This window comes from Nipponia nippon, unplaced genomic scaffold (genome assembly GCF_047370975.1).
Source record: "Nipponia nippon isolate SJK-2023a ecotype South Korea unplaced genomic scaffold, ASM4737097v1 scaffold_8, whole genome shotgun sequence".
Lineage (NCBI taxonomy): Eukaryota > Metazoa > Chordata > Aves > Pelecaniformes > Threskiornithidae > Nipponia > Nipponia nippon.
This window is the reverse complement of record NW_028262402.1, coordinates 25,878,737-25,899,609: the sequence shown is the minus strand read 5'-3', so window position 1 is coordinate 25,899,609 and position 20,873 is coordinate 25,878,737. Positions and strand designations below refer to the sequence as shown.

General features: G+C 54.8%; 1 pseudogene across 1 annotated transcript; it reads right to left on the bottom strand.

Annotated features, from left to right (window-relative positions):
* Window positions 1-245: 245 nt before the first annotated feature.
* Window positions 246-19,107, bottom strand: LOC148050526 (chondroitin sulfate synthase 3-like; annotated as a pseudogene). Its single transcript, XR_015701055.1, has 4 exons — window positions 19,079-19,107; window positions 17,059-17,271; window positions 2,675-3,095; window positions 246-840 (listed from the first exon to the last, which is right to left on the bottom strand). The product of XR_015701055.1 is annotated as a chondroitin sulfate synthase 3-like (transcript).
* Window positions 19,108-20,873: the final 1,766 nt, after the last annotated feature.

Here is a 20,873-nt window from a genome sequence, read left to right as displayed (position 1 = left end):
AAATCGCATTGCTGTACAAGAAATAAAAAAAACCAGCCCCTGTTTCCCTGGTTTTGCTTTTGCCAGGAATGAACTCCATTCAAACACAGCCGAGTCAATAAGAAAATACAGGCAATTCTTCTTCCAACACCACAACATATTTTAAGAACCTGCAATGCAGAACAAACAGATATGCCGCATGCTTACCCCAAAACAAGCTCTTAAAAAGACCCAACCTGAACAGCATACCTCAAATACAGCAGCACCCTCTCAAGGACTGGATGTAGAAACCCTCACGGTAACGCTTTAGCAACTTAGAGCACAGCAATACTGACAACACGGCTGCAGGAATTGGCACCACTCCAAACGGAAAGACGCGAGCAGAAATAAAGACGCTTGCAGCAACCTGCCGTGGATGCTTCCCTCTCTTTTTTCCTTACACTCTGCGGTTTACGTTCGGATGCACGCATTAAAACACAATTGTGGCGGAGAGAGATTGCGGATACAGCCACTTAGGTTGCAAGATGTACAACTCTGTAAACAAACAGCACAAACAGCAATTTACACCCTCACTTGCCTCATACCACCAAACACACTGAGTTCCTCCAAACCTTCGGACACGCCTGCCCACCCCCACGTCCTCATCAGTGGCGTACATTTCTCCAAGGCATTCACCTATATGTGGCACCATCCTCCGCAGAACCTCCCGGCTGGAGATCATTCCCGGCCCTCCCAGGCAGAAATTCTCTCCAGGCTCCAGCCCCAGTTTTCCAAGTTCTTCAACAGTACCCAGACCCGTCTCTCCCAAATACAGGGCTTTACTGCTCTTCAGTGAGCGAAGAAACTCCTCCCGTTTTTCACCTGAAAAAGAGAAAAGATTACTGTCATTTCTCTGCCAGCCATCTCTCTGCCCGTACCGCAAGCGTGCTTAAAAACCTCACGGGCACCTGAGACTCTCACGGGAAATCACTGCCAATGCAGTCCCCTATACCGAACTGAAAATACCCTTGCACGAGTCGACCTTGCACAGACTCCTCTGCGTTTCATTATTCATCAACATTACAATGACCTTTGCATTCAGCCAAAAGCCACAATACGACCAGAACTTAATTCTACCAGTGAACCTTCTTCTGCTCAACCAATACTGAGGGAAAGCCCTCCTTTGCCCGTTTAAAACTCGCTCGGAAGCAGGACGCTTTGCCAACCTAGTTCCAGGCTGGGGAGGAAGGGGAGGGCAGGGCAGGGGAGGAAAAACGCCCCGTACTCTTTCAAGAGGATGAAGTTTGGAAGAGACCAGAGCAAACTGAAACTAACCCAGATCAAGAGCTTTGATTACAGAGGAATTGTGGCAACAAGGGAAAACTCCGGCCCCTTCCAGAGCATTTCCAGGGCCGCAATGCCTACCCCCTTTTCCTTCAACCCCCCGCCCCGCTTCTTTGAAGAAACTGCCATGTCATATTCACTTGAAATTAAAGGCTTCTGGGCAGGTCTAACTCGCAACCTTGGAACCCCTTAAAGACAGCTTCATTGCAACTCCAAAATGAGCCCAGAGAAACCACCGACAACTCCGACGTCTGCCACCCAACGTCTAGACGTACGCACGCACCCGCACGCGTGCCAGCATGTCGCAGACGAACGACAGCTGACGAGCAGCAGCCCGGGAGGCGACTCCAACAAAACCCAGTGACAGCCAGGGAAGCACACCGTCCCCTCCAGTGAACTTCCAGCAGCGCTCGCCACAGCGCCAGCAACCACGCTCCCCGCCCGGGCCTGCGCTTCCAACTCCAGCTGCTCGCTCTTCCCCAGGAGCACGACGCCGCGCGAGGAACGGCAGCAACGCGCGCAGCGCAACAGCACGCGGGCTGCAGAACATCCTTGCCTCGCGGGGCTCCAGAGCTCGCAGGGAAACGGGGCCAGCGCTTTCCAGAGACGCTGCAGAGGAGAACGGCAGCTTTACAAGCAGCCTTCGGCGGCTGCGTTTGCTCCGCCGAAGCGTCAGCGAGCCAGCGGAGAGCTTCTGCCAGCGCCCAAAACGCCGCTGCCCACGAGCGCCGAGCCCAAGCCCTCGGGCTGAGCCGCAGCCGCGGCGGGGGCCGCCCGGCCGGAGCAGGACGCAGCCGGCAGCGCTCCCCGCCGCTGCCGCTGCCGCCCGCCGCCTGCGCGGGGGCGGCGGGACGAGGCGGCACGGCCGCCCCTCGGCTGCGCGGCCGGCCGCGGGGCCGCCGCCGCCCCGCCGCTCCCCTGCCCACGCCCAGCCCCGCCGCCCGCCGGGCCGCGCCGGGCCGGGCCCTCTCCGCCGGCCCGGGGCAGAGCCTCGCCCGGACGGCCGCGCCGCCGCCAAGCGCGGGGGCCGCAGCCCCGGCACCCCACGCCCACGCAGGGCCCGCTCACCGCGCCCGCCGCCCTCCAAGCCGCCGCCTCAGCCCCCCGACGCGGCCCGGCCTCCCCAGGGGCGGCCCGGCCCCGCGGGGGCACCTCGGGGCTGCCACCGCCACCTCAGCGCCGCCACGGCGCCCCGCGCCCGGGGGCTCGAAGCGGCAACCGCCTCTCCCGCCCCCCGCGGGACCCCGGGCCGCCGCTCCCCGCCCGCCCGCCCGTCCGCCCTCCCTCCCTCCCTCCCTCCCGCCGGCGGAGGGGCGCGCCCCGCTCCCCTTGAATGGAGACGTCGTCGTCCGCCCGCATGAACCACTCGTACTTGTCCAGGTAGCGGGCGTGCATGTACTTGATCATCAGGAAGGACTTCTTCTGCGGCGGGGAGGAGGCGTCCACGCCGGGCAGGGCGACGCCGGGCAGCGGGGGCAGCCCGGGGGGCGCGGCGGAGCCCTGGCTGGAGAAGAGCTCCACGCGGCCCGGCCCCGAGGGCGCCCACGGCCGCTGCGCCGCCACCGCCCGGCTGCCCAGGGACTTCTGCGCCGTCCTCACCCCCACGGAGAGGAAGTTGCGGGGCTTGGCGCAGCCCGGCGCGCCCCCACTCCCCGCTCCCGTTGCGGCTGCCGCCGGGCCGGCCGCTCCGCTTCTCGCCGCCTTCCTCCTCCTCCTCCGGCTCCCCTTCCCCGCCGCCGGCGGGGCCGGAGACCGTGCCCTCCTCCGCCGCCGCCGGAGGCAGCTCCCAGCGGCTGCTCCTCAAACTCGGGCCGCCCAGCACCGCCGCTGCCGCTGCCTCCGCCGGCGCCTGCTGCCCGCCCGGCGCCGCCGCGCCCCCGGCCGCCCGCGGCCCCGCCGAGCGCCCCTAGGAAGAGCAGAGCCTGGCGCCGCGCCGCTTCTTCTCGCTCAGCTCGGCCGCTTTGGGGGCGAGGAGCCAGGGGGCGGCGGGGAAGCCCAGCCCCAGCCCCAGCGCCACGCTCAGCCAGGCTCTCCGCGACCGCGCTGCCGCTGGAGGCGACCCCCGGCCCGCGGCGGCCCCGCCCGCGGCGACTCCCGGCGCGGCGACTCCCGGCGCGGCTCCCTGCCCCGCCGCGGCGGCCCGGCCGCCCGCGCTGCTCCCGACTCCAACTTCTGCGGGCGGGAGGGCGGCGGCGAGGACGGCGGAGCGCTACCGGCGGCCCCTTCGCTCCGCTCCGCTCCGCTGGCACCTTGTCGCCGCGGCGGCTGCTCCCTCCCCGCCCCTCCCACCGCTCAGCCTCCTCCACACGGCGGCGGCGGCGGCCCCCGCTCGGCGCTCGCCGCTCAGCCGGCTTCCTCCGCGGCTTCCGAGCGCCTCACCCCGGAGGGCGCCGCCGCCCGTGCCCGAGCCCGAGCCGCGCCGGGGAAGTGGCGGCCGCCGCCGCCGCTCCGGAAGGACACGGTGGTTTTGGGGGCCGCCCGCGGCTCCCCCGCGCCGCGGCCCCGCCGCCCGCCGGCGCCCCCTCCGCCCGCCGGGGCCGAGGCCGGGGCCGGGGCCGGGCGCCCGCGGGGCGGTGGGGCGAGGGTGCCCCCGGCCGCGGCGCTTGGCGCCGGTGCGCCCCGCTCCCGCCGCCGCGTCGGGAGAGGCCGGGGGCTCCTCCGCGGCCGCGGCTTCACATCGCCCGAGGGCGGCCACGGGACGCCGGCTAGCCCCGTCCTGCCCTCGTCTCTCGTCCCAAGGCTGGCCACGGCGAGGCAGGTCAGGGGTGCAGTGCCAGGAGGAGGGAACCCATTGCGGATTTCCTTTGCTGAACACACCAGTGACCTAGAAATCGTTCCTCAAGTAAGCTATTCCGTCACTTCCATTATGTAGAGCTCCTTCCAGATGTCGGGGAGCAGGGCTGATACAGGAGTGATACAGAGGGGTACCATCTGGCCACCCAAAGGAAACAGCCACGCAGAGTCCTGCGGGAGGGAATGCACCCCTTGTCTTGACCGGGCTGGTAAGACTGACTGCAATGGCTGCCAAAGCTTACCCTCTGTCATTTTCCTCAATCAAATCTTTTAAAAAGCAAGAGGGGAAAAAAATAAAAAGCCAACAACCAACCAAAGCAAACTTTGCAAGGCTGGAGGTACACCTGCAGGCATAGCTGTGCAGTACAATGGGCAACTATTCAAGGGGGCCACAACCCTTTCCTCCCTGTTCCTGGGACATGGACAGTAAACAGCACTTGATATTGTCCCCTAAAGATATTTTTGTAGGAAAGTTAGTGGTTCAAGTCTATTATTAGCTATATCTGTCTTTATTTCACCAGTAATAGTAAGTAAGCAAGCAAGGAATCAGGATTGCTTTGCTCTCGCTGTGTCTCTATCGCTAATCCTTATTTCTGGCTTCTCTCATTCAAGTCATCGCTACTATGAATTTCAAGGCTAGGGCTTATATGTGTCAGCTAACAACTTTTTTCTCTTAACAATACTTTAAACAGATTTCAGGGCTTCAGCAGCTAAGGCAATCTAAGACCGCATCCAATAAGCCATGCCCTGTCATTTGCAGCCTTTAGCTGCTGCCACGGTAGGAAAGGTGATTACTCTGCTAAAACAACTGATACTTAAATCAGTAAGTATAGCTCGTAAGTATTTTTCCTTAGACTAATTGAGCACCCATCAAAAGCCCTGCTACTACCTTGGGGGTAGCGTTCCCCAAACACCATAAGACTGCACAGTTGATTTGCTGGAGAAGAGCATTTGCTAGAGGTTGACCCTCCTACTCTGATGTAAAGGTACGGGCCTCAACTCTCCTCGTACTCTCCCAAAGTGTGATTTCCTGAGCAGAGGGGAGGCAGAGGATTCCTTCTCTGTCTCTTGCAGTGTCAGACAGGAAATTATAGATTCTACTGAATATGGAAGATTTGCCATTCTCTCTTACTTAGTTAGCTTCACTCTTCACCTTCAATACACTCCGTGATTCATCTCTCATGTTTTCAGCGTTACATTTGAAAGCCTCTTCACACTGAAGAGCGCTCAGCGTGCTGCTTTATGCCTAAACACTAGCTGACAGATCCAACGGGAGGAAAAGAGCTTCCTTTCCAGTGAAGCTGACATTAGCACTGGGGGGAGTTGTTCTTTTTTGCATTAGACGGCAGCCCACCACTGACACCTGCTTTCAGCAGAGTGATACGTTACAGAATTGCCAGGCTTGAATAAGCTCAGAGCACTGGCAGGCAAAAATCCCCTGGGAGGGAAAGGAAGCGAAGCAGCGGTTCCTCGAAGAAACAGTGCCAGGGCTGAGAAAGAAATTTCCCGTTACGTGCATTTCCAGTGCACCCACTGTTACGTGCGATAACAGGCAAACCCGACTTAATTGTACAGTCTGTAATGCCTGAAAGAAAAGAAGGTGCCTTAAATGCAGAAAGTGAAAAATAAGCCAAACTACGGAAGACAAAGGTGAAAATGTCGTCAAGCATCCAGAGACCAAAAAGGTGCAAGAGAACAACAGGTATCAGAGGTAACAAGAACTTATCCTGTAGGCACACGGAAAGCGTGTGTCAGGAAAGCGATGATGCTGAGCAGGCCAGAGGGCGCGCAAGTGAGCCCTCGTTATATCTTTCTTTCTTCCTTTGAAATGCCACCGTATTTACCTTTTTCATTAATTCTCACTGAAGAGGCTATTTGTGAACCAGTTGATAACACAGTACGTGTCAGCACCAGAGACATAGGAATTCCGTTTAGACTAGAGAAGGAAGAGAGCCGAGAGCGCCCTTACGGAAGTTAGATGTTGCGAAGGTCGGCTGAAACCGCAAAGCTTCATCTTAGGATGCTTGGAGGACTGGGAAGCGGCTCTAAAGCCAGAAGTTACCTCAGAAGAGCGAGTTTGGTGAGAGGCTAAGAGGACGCAACAGGACCACCATAACTTTGGTGTTTAAAGACTGATCAGTTTGCCTAACCATGGCTTCTAGAGAGAATAACCTGAAGCAAAACCACCACTTTGTTATTATGTAAAAACACAGCAAGAGCTGAGAGTGGAAAGCCTCCTGAGCAGGGCCTCACACAGGAGGCTGTGCTTGGCCCATCTCTGTTTGCTCTTGACAACAACAAAACATGCCCTGAAACATTACGGTGCTTCATATAATCAAATTGGCATTTCTCAAAGACGACTCAGGTTCAGTCACTCAAAAACCCCATTAGAGCAGGGGGAATTCAAGATATTCCTCTTAGTCCTAATTCTTTGACTGCCTTCAGGTTTTTCAGGTCCTCTACGGAGACTGACATTGAAAACTAAGAGTCTGCACTGATGCTTTTATTTTAAAAGCCCTCCACCTTCGTTCTGCTGAGGAGTTCCCTTCTGCTCTCTGTCTGAGCTCAAGGGACCTCAGTTTCTCTTTCTAGTTCCACTGGGCACCTCTGTAGCAGGCAGAGATGGCCAACGCTGCCTGCCTGGTTTCCCGCAGGTGCCGGTACAGCCTGCCAAGCTGCTGCAGTGTCCAGCTGCCCAGCTCCTTGTCTGAGCTGCCTGTCTGACAGGCAGGGTGCCTGCACCCCTCTGTGCCCCGGGCAGCCCCGACTCGCAGCTGCGTGGAAATGCAGCTTCACAGGCCTCTGTGTAATTCACGGATTCGTTTCCAGCTGCCAATGAGTTACACAGAATCACAGAATCAGTGAGGTTGGAAAAGGCCCTTAAGATCATCGTGTCCAACCGTTAACCTAGCACTGCCAAGTCCACCACTAAACCATGTCCTCAAGCACCACGTCCACCCGTCTTTTAAATACCTCCAGGGATGGAGGCTCAACCACCTCCCTGGGCAGCCTGTTCCAATGCCTGACTACCCTTTCGGTGAAGAAGTTTTTCCTAATATACAACTTAAACCTCCCCTGGCGCAGCTTGAGGCCGTTTCCTCTCATCCTATCCCTTGTTACTTGGGAGAAGAGACCGAACCCCACCTCGCTACAGCCTCCTTTCAGGTAGTTGTAGAGAGCACTCAGGTCTCCCCTCAGCCTCCTCTTCTCCAGACTAAACAACCCCAGCTCCCTCAGCCACTCCTCATAGGACTTGTTCTCTACACCCTTCACCAGCCTCCTTGCCCTTCTTTGGGCACGCTCCAGCACCTCGCTGTCCTTCTTGGAGTGAGGGGCCCAAAACTGAACATGGTATTTGAGGTGCGGCCTCACCAGTGCTGAGTACAGGGGCACTATCACCTCCCTGGTCCTGCTGGCCCCCCTATTGCTGATATAAGCCAAGATGCCATTGGCCCTCTTGGCCACCTGAGGACACTGTTGCCTCATGTTCAGGCAGCTGTCAACCAACACCCCCAGGTCCTTTTCCACCAGGCAGCTCTCCAGGCACTTCTCCCCAGGCCTGTAGCGTTGCATGGGGTTGTTGTGACCCAAGTGCAGGACCTGGCGCTTAGCCTTGTTGAATCTCATACAGTTGGCCCCAGCCCAACAATCCAGCCTCTTCAGGTCCCTCTGTAGGGCCTTCCTACCCTCCAGCAGATCGACGCTTCCACCCAACTTGGTGTCGTCTGCAAACTTACTGGGGTGCACTCAATCCCCTCATCCAGATCATCAATGAAGATATCGAACAGGACCGGCCCCAACACTGAGCCCTGGGGAACACCACTCGTGACCGGCCACCAATTGGATTTGACTCCATTCACCGCCACTCTCTGGGCTCGGCCGGCCGTCCAGCCAGTTTTTAACCCAGCGCAGAGTGCACTGTGCCCTGTGCTTATTTTACCCTAACAGCTACTCTTATAAGGCACACGATCTTTCCCTTAGCAATTTACCACTAATGGTGCTAGCCACACACAGATCATTATTTGCTTACAGCTCCTACATCTCTAACTCCAGATTGTCTTATATCCCAAGCACTTTCCAAAGGTTACCGTGCTTGCAGTTCAGAAAACAAAAAAGCAGGGGAGGGGGTGAAAAAGAGAAATCGGACTTGGAGCAAAAGCAAGCATCTTCCACAACAAAACCATCCTTTGTCATCTTCACTATGGATCATCTTCACCACTTCCCTTTCTGAGGAAGCACCAAGTTATTTAGAAGAGAGAGACCCAAACAGCTGAACACAAAACACTGCTTCAGCGTGCACATTTATACGTGCGTTTTCAGTATTCAGGTGTGCCTAGAGAGAAGCAGCTTTAAAGGCTGAGCACTTGCTTCATACACTACACACCCACAGGTATTAAAGAAGAGAAGTCCACCAGATCTGAAGGAAATAAGCCTGCTACCCAGTAGGTTTGTGCTGCGTGCTCTCATAAAACCCCCTGCCTTCTTCCTTACCTCTGCAGCCCTTCCTCCAGCAAGACTAAGCTTGCCACACGCAACGAGAATCCCCACAGGTGCACCCACTTGCAGCTACAAGAGTTTCAGTTTACTGCAGCAGCTGCAGCAAATTGATTTCTGAGCTGGAAGTGGCCTTTTGGAGAATTTCCAAGAAGAGCACAATTGGCAGAGAGGAAAACCCAGAGGGAAACAAACCCTTTTGGGGAAGTCTGGTTCATATGCTGGGTTGTCTGTGAAGCTAAATATGTGGGTGGAAAAACTAATGCACACCAAGTCAGGATTTGCACGTCCTCCTGAAAATCCAGCGTGTCGTACTGCTAGGAATTAACTATTCCCCTCTCTCAACGGAACACCAAAACTGTCTGCCAGCCTGTTTCAGTAATGCATTGAGAATACATCTGTGTAAAGGAATTTTGTTGCTGGGTTGCCTTAAAAGGACGTAATATATCAAAGGAGAGAGTGTCCAGCATTTATTTTCCACAACCAGATGGCTTATCTTAGGTCTGGGGACGAAAAAAACCCTTAACAACGTGTCATTCATAACTAAATGTTCTGACTCTTGGGTTCAGTGTGTCGTGGTCAGCATTAGAGCAGTATCACGATCATTGCCAAGGGTGTCCAGCTGCAGAGATTCACAAAGTCAGCCTCCATGCCTAGAAAATCCTGACAAGACCCTCTGTCAGGAAGAGGGCTGCCTGTCAGGATGCACCACCACCACTGACCAGCAGACTGGCTGCTCCCAGGCAGAAGCCCACTGAAAAGCAGCTGCAAAAGGGAGAAGTCAGTGTCACACCATCCGGGGGATCTGGTGAAAAGCTCTTTATCCTAAACCCCATGTGCCCTCAGCCTCCACCTCAGTTCAAACTTGAACTACATCTGTACTCCAGCAGAAATCTGCCTGGATTGTGTTTGGGGTTGGGAAGTACCCATCTAGGGGCTGTCCTGTGATGAGTGTATGTGCACAGCTGCAACCGTCACCCCTTGCTGTTTTCAGCTGGACATGTCCAGAGACGCTGAGCACCTGCAAACCCAGGCAGCTGGCCATTTTCAGGATTTAGCTTAGTAAGCTTGTGGCTTGAGCCTAGCTCAATGCCACAGGTCATGTACCTGTCAGAAACACAGGGGGAGGGGATGGGAGGGCATGGGAGGGGAGGGTAAATTCCAGCTGTGGCTTTTGTAAGTACAGGTGAGTGATCCAACTTCTTCACTGTTGGAAGTGTTTCAAAGTTACGAATGCTTTGAGTAACACGTTCTCTTTCGAAAATTCTCTAGGCTTTTAGAAACCTTCACCTCGTCCTCTGTTGTCCCTTGGCGTCCCGTTAGCTGTCTGGGACTTGTATGAACTAAGGTGCTGACCCGTGAGGCCACCGTGCGGTGAGCTGTTGGCCATGATCAGCTGGTGCCAAAGTCCTGAAGCTCCCTGGGATGGCCAGGTTCTGCGCAGCATGAGCACACCATCTTCGTCTCATGCCTCTGTAGAAATTTCGGTCTGGCAGAGGCAGAACAGAACTGAATGCCCTGAGAACGAAAAAGAGTGGCAATACTGGACCATATTTTAAAAATGCAGCAGGTGTAAATGTAGGCATATGTATTATCGATTCTAAATTACCGTCTGCACAAAACTCAGCATAAGTAATCTTGCCTAAGTGTAAACACGGGCAGAAGCAGAGATGCGATTCGTGTACTTAGTGCTGCCACATCTTTCAAACTTTGAAAAGTTTAAACAGTCCAACGTTTGACGAGCTCTCTACTGAAGCATCTTAACAAGTTTTTTTAAGCTTCTTGCAAATCGGCAGTTATTTGGAAGTTATTGCAAGTAGTTCCTGCGGATTACTCCGGTTAATTCCATTTTTGTTAGATCTGCTATATGACGGGGATATGCGTAATCTCCTGAAATAAAGCAGACAAGACAATAGCTGTACAAACCCCAGCAGCTGTAGGAGTAACCTCTCTGCAGAGTGTGGTGAGACAGGAGGATGACATGGAGACCTTGCTGTGAAGCCGTCCACTTCTGAGGACAGTAAAAAAATGAAGGGCTCTCTCTCCCTTGTGACGGATTCTTTCTCCTTGTATAGAGATCCAGTAAAATAATGCTTCAGCATACACTGCATTAAAAGAAAGACCATGGAATGAAATGTGGTCAAATAATGGGACTTAGAATAAAAGTTGTCTGAGCTGAAAGCATGAAAGGAATGTCCAAATGTTTCAGAACTCGATGTGGCTTCTTTTTGCATCTGTCTATCTCCAAGAGGCGTGAGGAGACTGCGTAGTGTATTATAACAGGAATTCAGAATTAAAGATGTGGTAAATCTTACCACCATGATCCTGCTCGGGGCTAGATAGTTCTGTCACCTGCTGATAAAAGTCCAGCCATGACTTCCACGATGGGGTTTTGCTCCCTGGTGGCAATGTTAGGTCTCCGCCAACTCCTGGGACAAATCTGTGTGACAAGGCTTGTGTCGTGTTGTATTGTGTGTTGTGGTGGGTTCTTTTAAGCTCTGCACTAGCTTCAGTCCTCATGGTAGGTTTTACAATTACTGTCAGTACAGTGAAAAGAAACATCCGAGTGTACTTAACGGGACATCCTTCTGAAATTGTGCAGTGAGACTTGATTCTGGAAGCTGCTGACTTGGTTGTTTTTCTAACATGATTTTCCGTTTGGCAGTGAATTAAAAGCATAGAAACAAAAGCAAAGCAAAGAAACCCCATCGATTTAAAAGCATTGGGGTTGCTTTGTCAAGCACTTAAACCTTGGAGCACCAGGATGCAATTCCAATGCGTCTCGCATGTGTTAGAATAGAATTTCTACTTACAGACTTGCATGTAGGTGTTCTTTCAGTGGATGAAGGTAAACTTTTGCTTCCAAGGATTTTCCCCCAATCACAAACAGGTGGAGCATTCGTTGCTGCCCAATAGCATGTAGTGGCCTTGATGAGGTGGCAGATCCTAGTTTCTCTTGTCTCTAATACACATCTCCTCACAAATGAGGCCAATCCTAGAAACGGGGTAGTATGACGAATAACGGGTTCTTCTGTCTAATGCCTATTCCTAATCCTTATGAATGTCTCTTGTAGCCTATAAAACAGCCTAGTCTTCGTAGTCGTCGTCCCCTCAGCCAGAGTGCAGCAGCTGCTCGAAAGGCTGCCTGGAGACTGAGCAGGCGTCTCTCCTGCTGGCCCACCGCCGCAGATCTCCCAGGCAAAGCAGAAGCAGTGCACGCAGTAGGCCATGTAGGTTGCCTTCTTGATGTCTCCCAGGTAGATGCAGGTGGGAAAACGGCAGCCGCAGCCCTGGGGCAGGGCAGAGAGATGCAGGAGCGGGCTGGGATGTGCCCCTATCTCTGCGTCCCCGTGGAGGTGGGCTGCAGGGAGGGAAGGAGGGAGGGACGGAGAGCTGGAGGAGATGCCCCGATCTCTTCCACACCTGCCCAGGGCTCAAGGCGGGATGGGCGAGATGGGCCTGAGAGGGGCACACTCTGGCAAGCTGTCGGGGGCCCTGGGGGAAGAGCCTCCACGCTCTAACACACCAAGTTAGCACAGGCTACCTGCAGCAGGTGGTCAGGGAAGGTGGAGGAACTTGCCAGCTACAATGAAATCATGGTGCCCTCCGAGAAATTCTCCCCTTTGCCTTTCCCTCACTGATGAACCAGTGTTGGAAAGCATTCCCCGCGGTGAGTTGCGCTTTGCTCATGAAACGCACGCACCCTGGAAAGCATCAAGGTGTTTATTGGAGGTGGAAGAGGCAGATGCTGAGGGGCCGCAGCTACCCCGTGCCATTGCGTGGGTCCGGAGGAGCAGGAGGGCCAGCCGGGCGCTCGCCTGCACTTGGCAGTCTTGGCGCGCGAGATGGCCTCGGCGGGGTTGGCTGCCGAGAAGCGCTGCGTGCGGGAGCCTGCTGGGAGGTGGCGTTGGAGGGCCCCGGAGCTGCACCCCGCCTCTGTGCGCGGTGGGTCCCTGCAGGCTCCCTTCTGCCAGCTGAGGGCTGGTCGTTGGTGGGCCGCCTGCGCAGGTTGTAGCGCTGCTGCGGGGACCGGCTGCGGGCCCTCTCCATGGCCATCCTCCGGCGCAGGCGGGCGGGCAAGCCAACCACATACTCCTCGTAGTTGTCGTCCCCTCTCACTGAGTGCAGCAGCTGCTCCAGCGGCTGCCTGCAGACCGGGCAGGCATCACTCCTGCTGGCCCACCGTCGGATGCAGGCAAAGCAGAAGCAGTGCATGCAGTAGGCCACATAGGCTGCCTTTTTGATGTCTCCCAGGCAGATGGGGCACTGGGAGTCTGCTGCTGCCTCCGCTGGCCCTGCCCGGGGTGGCTGGCTCATGCCGCCGTCCCTTGCAGCAGAGCTTCTCTCCCCCATGGCTTCCTCAGCGCACGACGCTCTAGCCTGCCAAGAGAGACGTGCAAAGTGCTGGAGCTTGTCTGGCGGGAGGGGCGGCACTCGGCCTTGCTCTCAGCCCACGCCAGGATGCATGGTAGCAGAACCGGTGGAGACGTGGCATCAGAAAGCTGGCCTCCTCCCAGCTGCCCAGGCAGGTGGAACAGCGCTCTTCCAGCTCCCTGGCCATGCTGTCCCCGTGCTGCGCTGGGCTGGGGGAGCTGGGGATGTCAAGCTGCTCCCTCTCACCAGCGCTGCAGCAGCGGGTGTCACGCCAGACAAGGAAGAGAGGCCACAGGCGTTGGCTGGCCTGGGCAGGGGTGGAAGAAATGCCCAGGTCCCTCAGGAAGGAAGCCCTCCCAGCTCCCCAGGGTGACGTTTCCCCACCCAGCTCACCTCTGCTGCTGCAAGCGCACCTCCTGGCTGCCCCGGTTGCCTGAACCTGGCAGGGCTGGAGAAAATCCTCCAACGGCTCTGGGGTCGGGCACTGAGAGCTGCAACGAACAACTCCTCGAGCACGACACCAGTGCCAAAGGCCTCGCTCAACACTCCACACCTCGCCAACTGGCTCAGCTGGAGTGTGGCCACGAGCCAGCTGGCTGAGACTCGGCGCCCAAATATATAGAGGGAGGGGTGCGTGGTCACAATCCATCGCTAGGTGACATCACAGTCCGTCGCTCAGGGACGTCTCAGGTCATGCCTTGGTGACATCAGAACCCATCGCCTGGGGACGGCGCAGCTGGCCATCCTCGCCCATGGCGCTCGCCCCGGCAGCGCTGCCGCCCCAGCACACGGGTCTGCCCCTGCAGCATCACTGCTCGCCCCAGCTCCTCTCTTGTGGTCAGCATCTGTGTCAAACGCCAGCCACCGAGGCTGCAGACTGGGCAGGCATCACTCCTGCTGGCCCACCGTCGGATGCCTCTTTGGAGTTTGGCAGCTGTGTCATTCTGACTCCTTATGAATGTCTCTTGTAGCCTATAAAACAGGCTTTAAGAACAGAACTCTGCACTCTGGTTGACCTTTTCTACGCCAGAGAGCAACTAATGGCTAAGGTAGCCCTGGACTCTGTTTGAGCATGTGTGCAGAGTCAGGGGTCCGTCCTGATTTGACAGCATCCTGGACAGTTCCCTAATTTTGTCGTTAAACGATGGGGTGCACTTCTTCCCGCTCCCCCACCATGTTGTGACATAAACTTGCTCATAAGGTTTCTTTGGGAAGTCCTTCAATTATTTTTAATGGCACTTGAATAAATTCAAGGAAGAAGGGAATAGAAGGAGAGGCAAAACGTGGCATGGGGCATTGTAGTGAGACTGTTTGCCATAATGAAGTCTGCAATGGCACTCTTTGAAAACTTGGTGTTGCTGCAGTACTATAGACTACTACTGCGGCCTAAAGGCGCATTATTTTAGGAAAGGGCACTGACTTTATAATGAGAAAGCAAAATACTCTAGGTGTAATTTTTGCAGCAGTAATACATCTTAAGCGGCCAGAAGGATATTCGAATGAATAGTGAATTCCAGAGTAGAAGACAGAACCCAGGAGAAGAAACCTTTAGGAAAAAAAAGGTTCTGAGTGCAGCAGGCGGAGTTGCGTCTGTGCTGGCATCACCTCATTCCTTGTGTAGCTAGTGCAGTTGGCAAGCGGGATGGGGCCCCGTGCTTTTCGTGGGATCTGATACGTTAGGTGGCCGTGCAGGGTCTTGTCCAAAACAGACCTTGCTCTGACTGCTATTAGCTAGCCAGCTTAACAAAGCACACTATTGGATCTAGAGTGGCTTCCTGAGGTGCGTTCGAGCAGCTCAGCATGCCTCTGACTCGACTGTGCAGAGGAGAACATCGTGGCAGGTAGAGCAAAGCCATGTGAGGAGCAGCGCTTGTTCTGACCTAGTGTAACACAGCCCCAGTTTTGGATGAGTGCTAGTAGGTAGTGGCTGACACAAAGCTGATGCTTTGTGCTTGATGCCCTGTGAAGAGGTTGGAGTAACTGAAGAGTCCGTCAGTGTAGGAAAGTGTTGCTACTTGCCTTCCGTTCACTCTACCTAGCCTTTCATGATGTCTGAAAGGGGAGAAACTGAGACCCATCGGCCCTCTTTTGTGGACCATCAGTTATTTTGTAGTCACCTGCATCTTTGAATAAAATCGGGTAGTGTTACCTGAGTATGTCCTGTTAATTGCCTGTTCCTTTCATTTGTCGTGGGATGATCCATGAATCTGCACATGATCTATTGCTTGGCTTTGAACGTTCAAAACGTGACAGCTTTGACAGGTTGATAAATGTAAAATTACTTGTATGGAAGTACGACAGGCAAAGCTTGCTGGCAGTGTAAAACCAAAGTGCTGCCGGTCTCGACATCTCAAAGCTATCTGACTACAGTCTGCTTTGTCGTTTCTCTTTGCATTCAGTCCTAGTGAGTTGCCCTTGAGATAATGCTTTAAGGGTTAGGGGAAAATAAGTCTTGGTTATGACAGTAGAGTCTTCTCCAATGGCTGGAACCACCCCTTCCAAAACCAGGATCTTCCAACACGTCCACGTTTATTTTCTTTCCTTCCAGAGTTCTGTCTGTGTCCAACCTGGAACTCTAAAAGGATAAACTTTCTGAGAGAGGTTATAAGAGGAGCATTATTCAGAAGAGTTCAACCAAATGAAAAGACCTTCTCCCGTTTCCTTGCACGTGAGGTAAATTTAAAGGTAGTTGGCAAGGTCAGAGCTTTACTTTTGTGCTGCTTTGAAGAGAGACTCTCAGCAACCTTAAAAAGAGGCAGTGCTGAAGGAGAAAATGGTTGCCATTACCACTGTTCTGTGGAGGACTGTACAATGACTTTTCCAGCTGGCTGATGTGACGTGCGTTGCAGTGTTAAAACAAGTGGGAAGAGAGAGCCAGCCACAAGGTATTTTGGAGGAGTTCACAATTTCGGTGTTACTAGATGGTAGTTTAAGTATGGATGTTTCGTTTAAGAAGGTGCCATCTCCAGAAGAGCCGAATTGCTTGCTTTGGTTGTCTTTCGATTGCAGCAGCAGGGGCAGCCGGGCTCTTTCCTGCGCTGGGCAATGCTGGCTCCTGAGAATCGCTGGGTGCAGGAGCCTGCTGGGAGGTGGCATTGAAGAGCCCTGGAGCTGCGCCTCCGTGTGCTGTCGGTCCCCGCAGGCCCGGTTCTGCTAGCCAAGGGGCAGTTGTTGGCGGTCTGCGGGGACCAGCTGTGGGCCCTCTCCATGGCCATCCTGCGTAGGCAGGCGGGCAAGCCAACCACCTACTCTTCGTAGTCGTCGTCGTCCCCTCAGCCAGAGTGCAGCAGCTGCTCGAAAGGCTGCCTGGAGACTGAGCAGGCGTCTCTCCTGCTGGCCCACCGCCGCAGATCTCCCAGGCAAAGCAGAAGCAGTGCACGCAGTAGGCCATGTAGGTTGCCTTCTTGATGTCTCCCAGGTAGATGCAGGTGGGAAAAGGGCAGCCGCAGCCCTGGGGCAGGGCAGAGAGATGCAGGAGCGGGCTGGGATGTGCCCCTATCTCTGCGTCCCCTTGGAGGTGGGCTGCAGGGAGGGAAGGAGGGAGGGACGGAGAGCTGGAGGAGATGCCCCGATCTCTTCCACACCTGCCCAGGGCTCAAGGCGGGATGGGCGAGATGGGCCTGAGAGGGGCACACTCTGGCAAGCTGTCGGGGGCCCTGGGGGAAGAGCCTCCACGCTCTAACACACCAAGTTAGCACAGGCTACCTGCAGCAGGTGGTCAGGGAAGGTGGAGGAACTTGCCAGCTACAATGAAATCATGGTGCCCTCCGAGAAATTCTCCCCTTTGCCTTTCCCTCACTGATGAACCAGTGTTGGAAAGCATTCCCCGCGGTGAGTTGCGCCTTGCTCATGAAACGCACGCACCCTGGAAAGCATCAAGGTGTTTATTGGAGGTGGAAGAGGCAGATGCTGAGGGGCCACAGCTACCCCGTGCCATTGCGTGGGTCCGGAGGAGCAGGAGGGCCAGCCGGGCGCTCGCCTGCACTTGGCAGTCTTGGCGCACGAGATGGCCTCGGCGGGGTTGGCTGCCGAGAAGCGCTGCGTGCGGGAGCCTGCTGGGAGGTGGCGTCGGAGGGCCCCGGAGCTGCACCCCGCCTCTGTGCGCGGTGGGTCCCCGCAGGCTCCCTTCTGCCAGCTGAGGGCTGGTCGTTGGTGGGCCGCCTGCGCAGGTTGTAGCGCTGCTGCGGGGACCGGCTGCGGGCCCTCTCCATGGCCATCCTCCGGCGCAGGCGGGCGGGCAAGCCAACCACATACTCCTCGTAGTTGTCGTCCCCTCTGACCGAGTGCAGCAGCTGCTCCAGCGGCTGCCTGCAGACCGGGCAGGTATCACTCCTGCTGGCCCACCGTCGGATGCAGGCAAAGCAGAAGCAGTGCATGCAGTAGGCCACATAGGCTGCCTTTTTGATGTCTCCCAGGCAGATGGGGCACTGGGAGTCTGCTGCTGCCTCCGCCGGCCCTGCCCGGGGTGGCTGGCTCATGCCGCCGTCCCTTGCAGCAGAGCTTCTCTCCCCCATGGCTTCCTCAGCGCACGACGCTCTAGCCTGCCAAGAGAGACGTGCAAAGTGCTGGAGCTTGTCTGGCGGGAGGGGCGGCACTCGGCCTTGCTCTCAGCCCACCCCAGGATGCATGGTAGCAGAACCGGTGGAGACGTGGCATCAGAAAGCTGGCCTCCTCCCAGCTGCCCAGGCAGGTGGAACAGCGCTCCTCCAGCTCCCTGGCCATGCTGTCCCCGTGCTGGGCTGGGCTGGGGGAGCTGGGGATGTCAAGCTGCTCCCTCTCACCAGCGCTGCAGCAGCGGGTGTCACGCCAGACAAGGAAGAGAGGCCACAGGCGTTGGCTGGCCTGGGCAGGGGTGGAAGAAATGCCCAGGTCCCTCAGGAAGGAAGCCCTCCCAGCTCCCCAGGGTGACGTTTCCCCACCCAGCTCACCTCTGCTGCTGCAAGCGCACCTCCTGGCTGCCCCGGTTGCCTGAACCTGGCAGGGCCGGAGAAAATCGTCCGACGGCTCTGGGGTCGGGCACTGAGAGCTGCAACGAACAACTCCTCGAGCACGACACCAGTGCCAAAGGCCTCGCTCAACACTCCACACCTCGCCAACTGGCTCAGCTGGAGCGTGGCCACGAGCCAGCTGGCTGAGACTCGGCGCCCAAATATATAGAGGGAGGGGTGCGTGGTCACAATCCATTGCTAGGTGACATCACAGTCCGTCGCTCAGGGACGTCTCAGGTCATGCCTTGGTGACATCAGAACCCATCGCCTGGGGACGGCGCAGCTGGCCATCCTCGCCCATGGCGCTCGCCCCGGCAGCGCTGCCGCCCCAGCACACGGGTCTGCCCCTGCAGCATCACTGCTCGCCCCAGCTCCTCTCTTGTGGTCAGCATCTGTGTCAAACGCCAGCCACCGAGGCTGCAGACTGGGCAGGCATCACTCCTGCTGGCCCACCGTCGGATGCCTCTTTGGAGTTTGGCAGCTGTGTCATTCTGACTCCTTATGAATTCCCCACGGTGAGTTGCGCTTTGCTCATGAAACGCACGCACCCTGGAAAGCACCAAGGTGTTTATTGGAGGCGGAAGAGGCAGATGCTGAGGGGCCGCAGCTACACTGTGCAATGGCCTGGGTCCTGAGCAGCAGCAGCAGGGCCTGCTTTGATGAGATCAGGAGCTAGTAGTAATGTGCTGACGTGCTGCTAACATAATGTTACTAACGAAGGCAACGGAAACCTAGATTCTTTGACGTTTGCAGTAACTGATGATGTCTTATGCTCTGCTCTACCTGGTGAGTGTTCTTTCTCGCCTGATGTCTCTTCTGGGTGTTTAATAATAAAAAAATGATGGGGAGCTTGCAACGTTCAGTTTCTGTTATCTCCTGATAAAAGCATGATTACAGTAGGCTTGTGCAGTCTTCAGAAAACAATCCAAGCATTTTTGTGGCACTTCAGGGGTGCTCCATTTGGGAACCTGAATGTCCAAAGGCTGAGGCAGCCATTTAGGGATTAGGCAGCGCACTCTTCCCATCATTTTGAAATGAAGGCCGCAAGAAAACAGACTGTGAAATCTGAAGGAGGAAATAACTGTAAAAGAAGTGGTTTTAGCAGGAAAATTAAATAAACTGAATACCTGCTTCTTATGACCAGGTATTTAGCCATCTTGGGTTTTTATCTTTTTCAGTTCAAGAAAACATTGTGGAAACTCACCAAACCAACAGGCTTAGGATCAGAAGAAAGTGTGTTTAAAAGAAATGTGGGGTCACAGTTCTCTCCTTTTCTCTTTTCACTTTTCAGGTGTCACATGGTTCGGTGATGCTAAATGTTGGAGGAGGGTGTCTGTATGTGTTTACTGTAGCTTTTGGTTTGGCTGATTTAGAGTGGAAGACAACTATTCAGTTCTTCCTCTGGGATCAATAGCCGCTCACCTCTGGAGGCATCCCGCTGTTTCCTTTCTAGAGTTTGCCTCTAAGAGTTTGGCTTGTTTTTTTTTCCTTTGATTTAGTTTATATTTTTACTTCCTCTGCCAGATTTTTCTTTTCAAATGGCTGAACAACCTTCAGAGGTTTTGGCATCCACTTCTCAAGCAGTGCCCTCCGCCTTCACAGAACAACACAACAAAGTATCTGCCACACAGCTTCCTCGCACGCGTTGCTTCAGCCTGCAGACAAACCAGTAAGCTATTGGGCTATTGCTCTTAGAAATTAAGCTTGTATTTTACCGTCTTCTGTTTCCAACAAAAAGAGACTTCCTGTAGCCAGGTTGATCAAATGGTGGTGTTACCTCTGGTATCACGACAATTAGTAAAAGCTATTACAACAAGAACTTTTTCTGCCCTGTGAACCTATTTTAAAATTTTGGAAGAAAGCGCTGCACAGGTTCTTTTCCTGCTGTAGATATAGTGGGGAAGTTATGTGAAGCAAGAAAGGTTTTTCCTGTCAATCTTTCTCCGTACAGTCAGTTCTCAGAGTAGATGGAGAACCAAATGTTTCTGCTGAGGTCTTTACAAGAGAGAGTTTCTGCGGTGCTCCTTACGACTTTAGGCAGCTACCTCTTTACCAGGATTGATGTACCTGCCTTTCTGTCTATGCTGAGCGCATACGGAGATGCAGCACATTGCTGACTTCCTTTCAAAGGGCAGAAATTACTCTGCTTCATCCTTATATCTGCCACGAGCACAGTCGGCAATAACGTGTGACAAAAGTGTTACTACAGGAAACGCCGCATTCGCTAGTATCAGAAACGTGCAGGAACCTAGGAGAAAGAGACTCCTTCTGCCAACAGTTGCGCTGGGGTGAACAGGTCCTCAATTCCCCTGAAACCTCCTCCGGATTCCCCCTCTGGGGATTCCTTCAGGAACATTATCCCAAGCCACCCAGGTAAGGCCAAAGCACACTTCTTGCGACGACAGTTGCAGAACATGCCCCAGATTTGGAAACTTGCAGCTTTTGCAGGATTTTGGAAAAGTCTTTTTGCCTGCAGCCTCTACCAGCGCATGCATACTGTGGCTGCAGAGAGTGCTTCCCTGCTTCCAGGTGAGAGCGTCTCTGCTGGCAGAAGAGTTGCTCCCAGGTGGGAGCTCTGTATGGAGGTCTCCTCTTCGTAAGAGAGAGTGAGTTAGTCTCATTTATTCGTGCTCTGAGACTACTACAAAATACAGAAAAAAACAAACGGTTTGAAAGAGGAGCAAAATGAAACAGGTTAAGGAAAATTTACACAGAAATTGCCAGTATAAACTTGTGTCATAGTAGTTCTTCATACATAAATGTCACAACCATTAAATCTGGAAGGATTTTCATAAGTATGGATTTCACAGCCTGGCCTATCATGCCTGCTCTTTCAATTTTGGCTTTAATCCAAAAATGAATTGCAGGAGGACGGAGTTCCAGGTTTACCTTTCATTAAATTGCAGGTCAAGTACGTTCGTT